The following is a 13,553-nucleotide window of genomic DNA, read 5'->3' as shown; positions in this document are numbered from 1 at the left end:
AAGAATTTACCGAAATGGTGAGTTTGAGAATGTTTTCAATAGTCATGCTGTTACTATTTATATTCTTATTTAGTTTAGAAATAGCAATAGTATAAAGAAGAACAATATAAATTTGTTACATTTTTATTATTTTGTCAAAATAATGTTAGATGTACCTAAAGCCCCCAAAAAAAGAATAAAATTAAAAATCAAAACAAAAAACGATAGCTTCATCTGCCCTCTGATGTACACCACTGGTATAAAACTTCCTAGAACATAATTATATTATTGGTAGGTTGGTAGGTAGTAGGTACAGGTTACACTGTTATTCTGTTGGCATATCAAACAATAGGTTTATTAAAATTCGCTTTGAGATTCGTAAATGATCGCCAAACTTAATTTTAACCAGTGCAATAAATTATGTGCCTAGTTTAAAGTAAACAAACATTGTTTGCAACAAATCATATGAATAGCTTTTCATTAGGTCGGTACCTACTTCCGTTCGGCGCGAACGAAAATATGCAGGAAACGGAAAATTTAAGCGCTATTTAGAAACCTTTAAACCTATGGTGTATTGATCTCATGAGGTTTGAAAATTTTCGCTTCCATTGATCTAGTCATTACCTACTGTAAAACTAACACCGAAGTAATCATTCTTATACCTAACTATAATATCAATTCCTCGTATAGTAAAGTGCTCGATCGAAGTGATCTCTTCTTCCTACTAGTTGTATGGTTAGTAATACTATTTTTGTGCTAATTTTAGTGGTGGTTTATATTAATCATGTTGGCAAATTATTTTTGTTGTATTCGCATAAAAAGTAGTCTTTAAATGCTTCTCCTAGATGCAATGATTGTACTTCAAATACAACTACATTAAACCCATCTATACATTCATTTATGGATGGCCAAATTATTATTTAGAAAATTGTAACGGTTTAAAGAATAATGTGTTAATCTATACTTCATACCCCATTTACACGTGCATAGATTTACTGCTGACAGTATGTATTATCGCGGCCATAACAAAAAAATTCACGTCTAAACACGTATATATTATCATGAAAATTGCAAGATTGCATGCAGGACAAAAGAATGTTTGAAAGCTTCTGAATTTGAACAAATGGACAGTGCGATATCTGCGGCTGCGCAGTAAAACGATAGTGACAAACTAGCTGGTAAAAATACGAACTACACCGCGCAGAGACTAATTTTGAGGTAAACCGATTTTCCCTGTCAAATAGTACCATACATGATAACATCAGGTCTCCCTTACTCGTGAAGAATGAGATTGGCGAGACAGTCAGTTTAAAATACACACTATTGGTGCAAGTAAATCCATGCACGTGTACAGACGCTATGACGTTAAATTAATAGTACAATTTTAATTTACAATATTTTAAACCAATTTTAACAGAATAAAAATGACCGATGCGTGGTAGAGCAAAATAATGTTGTTAAAATAAATATTCAGTAAAGCTGATTTTTGACAAAAATCGACTTATATAGTTATACCCGAGCAACGCATATTTATTTAAATATTGCTGTAAGATAAAATAAACCTTTTTGCACTTATTCTACAGATTTTATTTTGAACCAAAAATGTCTTAACCTACGAAACCGGTTTTTCATTAAAAATAAAATCTGTAAAAAAAGTTAAATTTATTTAATCAGAATCGTATTTCACCAACGGTATACTATACATATATTTGATTACAATAATTAATACTGATTATGGTTATTTATTAGTATTTAGAAATTTAAATAATATAGAAAAAAGCATAAGTGAATTTTAAATTAAAACTGTTTTGAAAACCCTTTCAAATAATTTAACTATTGGAGTGAGTAAAATAACAGTAATTGAACAACTTAAGTACGTACTCTATTAGTCAGACATTTTGCTTGTCATTCGCGATTAAATTTGGATAGGAATGAATAATATAACTTTTGTACATTGTATTGTATTAATGTTAATCATAAACTAAACTGGTTCATGATACACTGCAAAAGGTTGTACACCCACGGTGGCCGCGTGGCTTAAGGGGGATGTCATCAAAAGTTTCGTTTTTATAGAGCCATCTATTCCCCGAATTACAAAGCATATAGGTCAAAATTATATCAGAATCTAATTCCAATTACAATCCAATTTGAATGAATCTTCGAGGCATCTTATCTAGATGTCACTGTAATTATATATTAATAAAAAATCTAAAAACAGGTGATATAATTACAGTTATTATTTAAACAATGGTATATATATTTTTTGCATTTTATTTCAATCGGACTTTTTTTAAATTTTGTCAGATTATTATAAAAATATACGTGGACCATCGACCTGGTAGTACCTTATAATAATTACTTATGTGAGTTTAATTGGAATGGATTGGATTGTATTAGAATTTGGATTTTATAGTAATATTAAAAAAATATATACATATAATAATATTGTGTAATGATATTTATATGTGATAACAATCTGTGAATTATTGACATTCTCATAGTAATGAAGATAATTAATTAGGTATGGAATCATTAGATTAGACCATACACACGATCTCCATAAAAATGGCGTCATAGACTATTTTACAACACATTTTTAGAAAATAATGATTAGGTTACCTAAGTAAAAATATAAATATTATCAATACATTATTAGAACAATCCGAAGATGACAGCCGGTTTGGTGTTTTGAAAATAATTAGGCGGCTCTCGTGGTGCAGTTGGTAAGGCGCTCGCCTTCCACCCGAGAGTTCCTGGGTTCGATTCCCAGTCATGACAAAAACATTTATGTGTTTTTCTCAAAGCCTGGGTGTTTGTGATTGTTCAAAATTACTAACAACCACCTTGTACGAAAAAGCAAGGACATGGTTATTAATAATTCTAAAAAAAAAAATATACCCAAAACATTGACAATAATAATTTATTCTCATCATAAGAAAATATACCTAACATCTGAATAGAATTTAGACCGGACTCAAAACAGTACGTCGAATGTGTTGATAATTTATTTTTTCTGGCATTCACAAAACGTAGGTAATAATAATAAATGTAGGCAGGCACACTGCAGGGTTTATTTGGAAAGCATCTGTCAGTCGTGCAGGTACATACCTAGTAATATATCAATGCTAGCTGCCATCAATGCTGGCTGAATTGGCTGGACAGGGAACTCAGAAATATTTTTTTTTCTTTTCTGTGGTCTCGGACCATCGCAAAAAAGCAACGTTGCGCCAGTTTTGATTTGTGACTAGGTATAAATATGCCAGTCGAGATTATTTTTGGTAGGTAAATACTTCTGATTACTTATACAAATATTGGAAACTGGTTAAGTGAAACCAAATAAGGACTGATCTAATTATTTAAATCTGAATAGGTAGGTATATCCCAAATTAATTTTATAATTAATTTTGACATTATTTAGTTTGCAGATATTTTATAAGTAATGTTTTTTTTTATGTAGCTACTTACAAACATTGTATCAATTTTATTTTCGATGAATATATATTAAGTAGGTATGTTAATTACTTAACACATTGACTGCTGATTAGATAATTGCTTTTTAATTACCACTTTTAAATAGTATGCTAATTATGTCGATTGGCCACCTAATCGTTACGCACTAGGTACGTCTTTAGTGTCCAAGTCGATATGCCCTGGATCGAGGGGCCCTGGCATCCCCCAAACATGAAAATTATCAGAATGATTTTAAACATTGAAATTGAAAGCCAATAAACTATACCTTTGGGCTTAGACAAATAAAAACACGGCAAAAAAATGATTTGTAATAATTCTCCAGCACCCTTTTTAGAAAAATTTCTTAGATTTTAATTTCTAACACAAAAATTTTGAAAAAAACGAAAAAAACAAACAAAATTTTAGAAACCCAATCCCTAATGAACTGTCAAAAAATTCTCGGTGTCCAACTTAATTCAGGAGTGGTGTTGGTCATGGCTGGGGAGGGCTGACAGGGCTCTAGTCTGGGGGCCCGGGTTGTGGGGGGCCCGGCGTGTCGGGTTGACCAGATAAGTGAGATAAACACACATCATAAAGTAGCTTTAATAGTAGAAAAAGTCGCCTGCGGCGCTATTACACTTCATGGCCATGAACATTTTCAATTACTTATATAATTGTGCAATATATTTTTTGATTATTACGTGTCGATACTCGACAGCTCCATTATTAAAGTAGATGTATTAAAAATCGTCAATAATTCACTGTATAAGTACCCTTAATTTGAACTAAAACACAATTTGAAAAACGTTAATGTAGTGTTTCACACTGCCTTTAATCTTAGCGGTAGGTAGGGGGGCCGCCAAATATCCTAGCCTGAGGGCCCGTTTCAGGATGTGGGGACCATGGTCTAGGTACACCGAGTGCAATAGACAAAAGACCGATAAACGATAAATTAGGCTGTGAAGAAGACAAAGAGCCTATGGGACTAATTTACATTCTCCTCCTTTGGCCCCCCCCAATATTAAATCCTGGATGCGCCACTGCTTATTGGGGTAATAATTAGATTCATTTGCGAAAATTCGCGTTCACATTCACTTGAAGTGGTAATAGAATTCAATGCATATAATATATCAAACGCGATAGTTTTTCAGGATATGTATGTCTTTTCATATAAGATGATTCAGGAAAATTAACTTGTACCTACCTACTACGTAAGCGCGAACATTATTTCGTCTAATTGCTTTTTTATAACTGAGAATGTCTCAGGAGCCTACCTACCTACCTAGGAGTTACCCAAACTGAGGTTGCCATGCACTCAAGTGTGCTTTAACCGAATTTATATGACTAGTCAAGAGTGGCCATGAAAGAAAGGAACACATAAGCAAAATTAAAAATTTTGGTAGCTCATACAAAGCTGATAATTATGAATTATCTAAGGAAGTAAAAACATCTTCACGTTGACAGTATGACGCCGCAAATTTTCTAAATGCAACAAATTGGCTTTTGTGGGACCAGATCGGGCGTTTTACTTTTTTTCTTTATTTCCTATTTTTTTATTTAAGTAGGTACTTCAAAAATTATCGTTGTTAGTGTTATTATTATATAAAATCGCTGAAATTAATAAATAGATACCTACCTTAACAATATAAGTTTTAATGAAAAATTGTATGTGTTTGTTTGTGGGGGGGGGGGGGGGGGGGGGGGATGTAAATTTACCACACCGGCTGACGGGTGACACCAACCCTATTTACGCCACTGCTCAAATGCGTGAATTGATGATCCGCACACACACAATAGAAAAATTAGAGGGAACGTTGCTAGCAGTGTATTGAAATTGACTGATGAATGTTTGCTTTGTTTTATCAATATACAAGTAAACAAATGAGAAGACGGCTTAATGTAAATGCTAACATAAATTTCTCAAATTGTTTCAGACCATTCGTAATAAAATATATTACCATGTGCATGCATACTAACCGCACGTATCTACATACGAGGTAGGTACCTATTATTCATGCGAACTAGAATCTAATACAGATGACAGTTATTTCGGTATCGCACGTTGTTGCCGCTAGAGGCAGCACGTCCTTGACGACTGTATTTAATTTGAAATTAGTAAATAACATAATAAATATAAATTAAAATATTACGTTAAATATATCTAAAAAGTAAGAAAAATATATTGAACAGGCCCACGTTTTCGCTTGATGCAATTATTGAAAATTGAACATTTTTATTTTTCGTAAAAATCGATTGATTTTAGATTGAAAAAAAAACATTAAAACTATAATGAATTGACAAAAGAGATTCACTAGTTCCAAGAAAACTTATTAAACAACATTAAATCGATAATTTTGTTTCAAGAAATTACTTGGAACAATAAATATTTATTTTAGTAAAACCCTTATTTTTAGCCATTTTTCCAAATTTGTCGCTTTCTCTTTGAAATAAAAAAATATATTTTATTTTTCCCATTGTATTTAGATAGGTATCGATCGATTAAAATATGTTTAAAGCTTTAATTTGATAATGAATTTCTATGCCTCTCCCCCTTCTACCACGCCACTATCACGCCGTGGGTCTCAGGTTCGAATCCTGGGTCTGGCAAGTACACATATTGTTTTTCAATTTGTGTCTGTCAGGGTATGGACCTAATAGGTTGAGCAAGTGGCTAACATCCATTTCTCGTAAAAAAGAAAATATGTTAATACAAACCTCTACCCTGTGGAGGCCCATATGATCTTATTATGATCGGATATGGTCGAGAAAAAAAATAGGTTGTAAGATAATTTATTGACATAATAGTATGTAGGTGCCTATGTAAAAATCCAGAGTTCTTTCTCATTATACAAATTTTATTTCAACTTGTTTTTCTTAGAAAGCGTCATAATAGTTTTCGTATTGTTGTCATATTTTTTCACCTCGTTGTTTATTCTGAGATATATTATATTATTACATTATGTATTTTCAGTATTCGGTTTATTAGTAGGAATATTATTTACGGCCTGACAACCTGTTGACCCTGGGGCATTATCAAATTGATGCTCTTCGGCTAACGATTGTCGGAGACGAATTAAGGATTATATTAAGCCCGAGCTCTTTACATTTATACACATGAACATGTACCTAACCGAAAAAAAATATTTTTTAAAAAACGGTACATGTTCAAACACGCGCATTACCATGATCTTACTCCCTACTTCATTTATCGTTTGTCAATTTATGGCTACGGCCGTATGTTGTAGCTTAACCACTGGGAAATGCAAATAGAAATGGCGTATTTCAAAAAAATACTACCTTATTCTTAGGTCAATAATTATTATGAAGCAATCATTATTCGTAGGATGTTTATCACATTTGAATGGTCAAAAACATAGCTTATAATCAGTATCTTTAGAATTATTTTCAAATAATTCAAATTCAAATAATAAACAACACAAAGATTATAAAATATAATTTTTTTATCGTAAATATGTCACTATAATAATGTCGACATAAATTTTACTAATGGTTTTATAAATGCTTTTAAAAATTGATAAAACTAAAAAATCTTAATACCACTTCACATGGACGTACTGAAATATGACTATATTCTAAAACATTAGAGCTAGAGGTTTAAAAGAATACTATTTTATGTAATAAAAATACTTTATGCAGTCATCAAATGTTTAAAATAAATATAAAGGATAATAAGGCTTCAAAATTATATAAATAGATTATCTACAACGTTTAAGGAATGTCCAGGGTTATGCTCTGAAAATACCATAAAAGCTCCATTTTGCATGAGCATGTGGGCCCTTAAAAGCATAGAGTTTGAGCTATGAGCAATAATATGAAGTCATGTGAATTTTTAGTATTATAATATTTGACAGTAATTTCACAACGATTTTAGGACGGTTGAATTGGTTGTCTGGGACGACTCGGTTAAACCAAATGCCGAAAATTCGACATTTGCATTCTGACTGTGCTGCTTTACGGTAGCGAATCATGGCACCTTACGAAGACCTTACGAAGAAGAAATATAAGATAACGAGCAAGAGAGTGAAGAGGTGACGTTCGACTTGGTTCGGCCACACGCTCCGGATGCCAGAAGTGAACCTCAACTTGGCTTGCCAATTCTTCAAGCCAACTGGATTCCAGCGTCCTAATACTATCTATTGAGTGTATACGGTGGATGCTGGAATGACCTGGAACGGCGCATAAAGACTGGCAAGCGACATGGATTCTTGGACGCGCCGTGTGGCGTCCATATGCTCCAGTTAAGAGGTGGAGATGACCGAAGAAGAAGAATTGGTTGCTTGAGTGAAAAAATATCATGCTCTGTATAGGCAGAATTTTATTAATACAAAAGATAATGGCAGCCTGCTCTGATATTTTGCATTGGCTATTTACTGCTGTATGTACTGTTATTTCCTTTATTATGTGATTTTTCCTTCAGATATTATTAATTTATGTAAAAAAGGGCATTTTTATCTCAGTGTAGTCATGGAAAATAAATCTCAGAGCACGCTTAATGTGAAGTTTACTACAAATGAAAATGAAATGTAAAGTGGCTTGTGTGAGTGGATTGTAAGTGGCTATGTCAGATTTAGTTTCAAACATTTATGTTCCATCTATATAACAGGGATGTCAATAAGGTCGATTGCGAAATGATTTTTGGTCGATCGCCAAAAATATTTAGTTTATTTATTCATAATTTGTAAGTATAATGGGATTTTATTCATTATACATATTTCTACAACCCAAAATTTTAATTATCTTATAAAACACCATACATAAAGCAACAACTCAATAGTTCGGTTTCTACAAATTATGACAATAATAAATACATCGAAGATGTCAATAAATTAATCACGGAATTTGAGTATCGCTTCCAACATTTAAAAAAACTAGATGCCACAGTTTTAGTGATGAGTTTTCCATGTGATTCCAAAAACAAAGCAGAAGTAATTGCAGGAAACCTTTCGACATATTTTCATGTGGATATATTGAAACTTGGACAGGAAATAATTACGCTGCAAAATGATATTTACATTAGCAAGAGCTTCGAAGGATAAATTTTGGAAATATTTACCAGCAGATAAGTATTCTAAATTATTAGAATGTCCTCAAAATGTGTACACCTGTTTGGTTTCGACATACGTGTGCGAATCAGCGTTTTCGCAAATGAACATTATAAAATCGAAGTACAGAACAACTTTAACGGACGAACATTTGGAATCATATTTGAGTTTTTCTTTGTGTAATTACACCCCCAATTATTATACAAAAATTGAAGACACCAGCTTACAATGTAGGATAAGTAATTCAAGCTCTGTATCATCCGGAAGCTCAAAATAAAATGTATCTATTCAAAATAAAATAACTACAGTTAGGTACTTAAGTAAATAAAACATTTTCTATGTACAACGCTTTATTTAATTTTCTTAGTAAGATTTTATTTTGGTTTTTAAAATATATCTATTATATACTATACTTATGTCCTTAATGTCAGAAAAAATAGATCGCGGAGGATTTTTCTTCTCCAAAGTAGATATTATGTAAAAATTACTCGACACCCCTGCTATATAATTTATAAGAAAGTTTTCTTCGGTATCTTTGATATTCACACATATAATACAAATATTTAATGACTCGTTGTATATACGTATCTTTTTTGTGTAAGACTCCCAGACATGTAATTCGGACAAGCACAATCATTTCTACAATGAAATTTCACTATTATATGTAACTACTATATTATTATGAACTTGGAAGACATAGGAAACCCTGCACACGATCATTATAATATTATGTAGGGTGATATTAGGACTATTTTCGTTTTTTTTAATTTGCAGTATTTCTGAAAACCGAAAAATAAATTAATCGACACGGGAAAAGGGTTTTCCTCAAATTTAATGGATTAAAAATCATTTATGTAACACCATTAGTCATCTTCGATTATCTTTCACTTCCTCTAATGTGAATAGTCTAAAATAAGCCGCCTTGTTGGTATTAATTTCCTCCGGCATTTTATGCACCTGGCCGATCCATCTCAGTATCTGAATTTTCTTATTCCACGTGATGTTTTTTTTTTTTTTTAATTATGTACGTTTAAATAATAATTTACCTACTTTTTGAACCTCCATGTATGTTTCCCGGGGTTACTTTACGGAAAAATTACGTCCACCCAGGGGCTAACTCCATCTCAGGCAAAATAATTTGGGCTGAGAATCGAAAGATAATCGCATGGGGTAGAAGTCGGGGGAAGAAAGACGTGTGTAAGGCGGAGAAGAAGAAGAAATAACTAGTGGTGATGATCGGGTAAATCCAGTGGATCAAATATATAGAACTGAGAAAATATGAAAAAAAATCTTGTCATACTTAAAATAGTTGTTGCATTTTCCGTCTGCAGCGCTACATCATTGTTTGCTTTACCTAACCAATCAATTCCAAATAATTCCTAGGTGTTGTACTGTAGAAGTACATCATTTACAGACAAAAAAATATATTTATGTATATGGTCGATCCGCTCCTGAAGATTAGATACTTATTTTCATTGCTGTCGGTTGAAGTCGTGATAAAAAACATTTGATTAAAAATGGCTTTTAAAACCAACTATATTTATATGTACCTTATAAATGTTTGACAACCCGTTGTGACGTAATTTTATAGGAATCGGGTGAGTCCATAAGCCGAGTGATTTTATTTATATGAACCATCTAGTGAAGCTGAACCATTAATATGATCATGGCCCCCACAAAGGGGGGGCTGACAGGGCTCTATCCTGGGGGCCCGGGCTCAAGAAGGGCCCGACGTGGCGAGTTGACCAGATAAATGATATAAATACACGTCACAAATTCTCTCTGTAATAGTAAAAAAGTCGCCTGCGGCGCTATTTACCTTCGATATTGTTATTATTTAAAACTATGTGTTTGTACGATACAATTTTTATTTCTGTATTCCATACTCCATAATTCAGATGGATGTATCAAAATAAAAATAAAAACACTAAAAATATACACATTAATTTTACCGCGTACACCATTTGGAAAACGCTACTGTGGAGCATCACACTGCCTTTATCCTTAGCGATAGGTAGGGAGGCCCGCCAAAGATCCGAGCCTGGGGGCCCGCTTCAGGATGTGGGTGGGGACCATGAATATAATACATAGATAATGTATGATTTTAGATAATTTCGCACAGGATTTACTCGTTAATAACTTTTGATATTTAGAAATGAGGTTTCGCGTAAGTAGGTCATAGGTCATAGTAGTCAAAACGGACAGTTTGCGCAAATGGGACTCTCCGGCCTCCTTGTTTTGAACCAAACTAATATATATATATATATATGTATCTAAGACATACTAAGTAAAAGTGACACAACTAAGTTTAATATGATAATAGATTCCAATAAACTGTCTTTAAATTTACAATTAATTAATAGCTTTAATTTATTTACTGTCTGTATTTTAATTAAACCAATAATTATACAATAAAAAATGTATCCGTTAATTTGTCTGTTTTTTGTTGTATCCAATTGGAAATAATTACACTGCTTGTTTTTTTTGTTTTCCCAGAGAATGATGAGCTCGGTGAGGTTTATCATTTTTTTTGTCGTGGTTTATTTGCCCGCCATTCTGACCGGTCATACAGTCAATCGATCCGCGCAAAGGACATCGTAATAAACGCAGTTAATAACAATTGTTGCATTTACATAATATATGTTGATATATTTATTCGTGGGAAATCCTATTGTTGCGGTTTTTATACTCCGATAATAAAAAGAATCATATCTCAGAAATACGTATCCTGTATTGAAACACGTCTGATTCATATTTCTGTCATACCTTCTATGCACCAAGTCAATGAATTTAATTATAGTGCACTATAATTAAATTCTTTATTTCTGTTGGTATTTTCTCGTCAAGCTTCGCGTGCCATCTATGACGCTGTTTTTTTGTGATTTTAATATGATAGAAAAACCTTCGATATGAGAATAATTTGTGTGGAAGATGTTCACCAATCGAAAAACATAATAATTATTACGACTGAAGCATTGATAAATAAATGAAGGATGTCAATCATTTTCAATCGGTTGATTTGAATAACATGACTTGCGATGTATGTAAATAACATTAAAATCAAATTAATATTACTATAATATTTATTACATCATTATATAATTAGACACTTACTAAACAACATTTTAAAATGAAAAATAATATTATTATATTATGTATAATATAGATTACCATGGTGCTACGTTCCAATGTATTGGTGTTTACATGAACAAAACTAGGGAACACCAAAATAAATAATAAAATACGTGGGTTACCTTCTGGGTGAAGCTGTTTTTACATTAGGTACATTACATCACGATTTTCGAGAGTCGAGGTTGATGTTAGACACATTAGGTCAATATATTAGGTCCAAATTCTAGGTACAAACACACATTGAAAACAACATGTGAATTTGTCAGACCCAAGATTCGAACCCTATAAGCCGACACATTATCGCTCGGCCATCGTGGGCATTTAAAGCCGTCTCTAAAGGGGGCTGTAAGCAGGTAAAATTTTTGGTGTAGAGAATCGTTATGTCTTTATAATATGCATAAAAGTTTGTCATGTAAACGAAACACGTATTCAATATTGGTAATGTTTGAGGACACTCGACGGGTTTTGTATTTCTAGCGTTTTACGACCAGACTATCAATTAGTAATACACCAAAACTGACTTCTAAGACTTATATTTATATATTCGCATTTATATATTTTTAATCTGTTCTATGTACAAAACACTAATAAAACCAGTTGTCATGTATATTCTACAGTTGTATTTTCTGAAAGACCATGTAATTGTAGATTTATACCAAAACTTCACAGGATCTATATAACACATAAGTATTCGAGAGAAATGTATCGATTATGTATCATCATCATCAGCCTGAATCTATCCACTGCTGGATGAAGGCCTCTTCAAGCTGCTTTCACTTCTCTCGGTCCTGTGCATTGCGTTGCCACGTACTTCCGCAGATCATTTATCGATCCAGCGGCCTCTAGGTTTACCTTGCGGACGTTTTGTACTTCTTGGATACCACTGGATGACTAAATTTGTCCAACGATTGTCTCTTCTTCGAGCTATGTGTCCAGCCCATCTCCACTTTAATAAACTCTATTACATCGCAAACCATTGTCTGCTTCCTTATCCACTCATTCCTCTTTTTGTCCTTTCGCGTTATGCCCAGCATGCACCTCTCCATACCACGTTGTGCTACTTGTGTAAGTTTCTGGATCTCTCTTTTACTTAGGGTCCATGTTTCACACGCATATGTGATCACGGGAAGCACACACTGGTTGAACACTTTGCGCTTTAGGCACAGTGGAAGGTCACTTTTGAAGACATTATTCAGGTGGCCAAAAGCACTCCAGCCTAGCTTTACTTTGCGAACAATTTCATCAAATATACATCCATCTATAGACACTTGTTGTCCCAGATAGATGTAGCTTTTCACCTGTTCAAGATGAGTGCCATTAATGAGGATCTCTTTTTGGCCTGCAAAGCAGTTGAACATGACTTTCGTCTTTGTTACATTTATTTTCAAACTTACTCTATTGCTTACTTCAGCGAGTTCCTGCATTCTGTTTTGGAGGTCTTCTGAGTCTTGCGAGAAAATTACTATGTCATCGGCAAAGCGCAGATGACTCGGGTATTCTCCATTTGTGTATAGTAATTATTAAAGTATTTGTCCTCTCTCTCAATAAACTTTGATTTTAGTAAAGATTTTCTTCATTCACACATCATGTCAAATGCTTTGAGCAATATTCTTGAATGTTGAATATACCCACTTAGCAGGCGGGTTAAGGGATGTATTTATTGTAAAAACAAAACATTGTGGACATAACAAATTAGAATCCAGGACGTTCATAACATGGTATTTAAATTGAAAAAAACCGGTTCACTAATCAAACGATTAGATAAAAATACACTTATAATATATAGGTAGCTAATATTACCCTTAAAAGAAAGAGAGGGAAAAACCTTGACAACACATCACTGAAAATGTCTATGTCTCTAGGGAGGCCATTGATTAGTCCTCACCCCTCGCTAACGTTGCCTGATAAGCATGACACAAGGAATTTTGC

Source organism: Rhyacophila brunnea, unplaced genomic scaffold, assembly GCF_057557595.1.
Source record: "Rhyacophila brunnea isolate RB1 unplaced genomic scaffold, BYU_Rbru_1.0 scaffold_2, whole genome shotgun sequence".
Lineage (NCBI taxonomy): Eukaryota > Metazoa > Arthropoda > Insecta > Trichoptera > Rhyacophilidae > Rhyacophila > Rhyacophila brunnea.
This window is presented reverse-complemented; position numbering follows the sequence as displayed.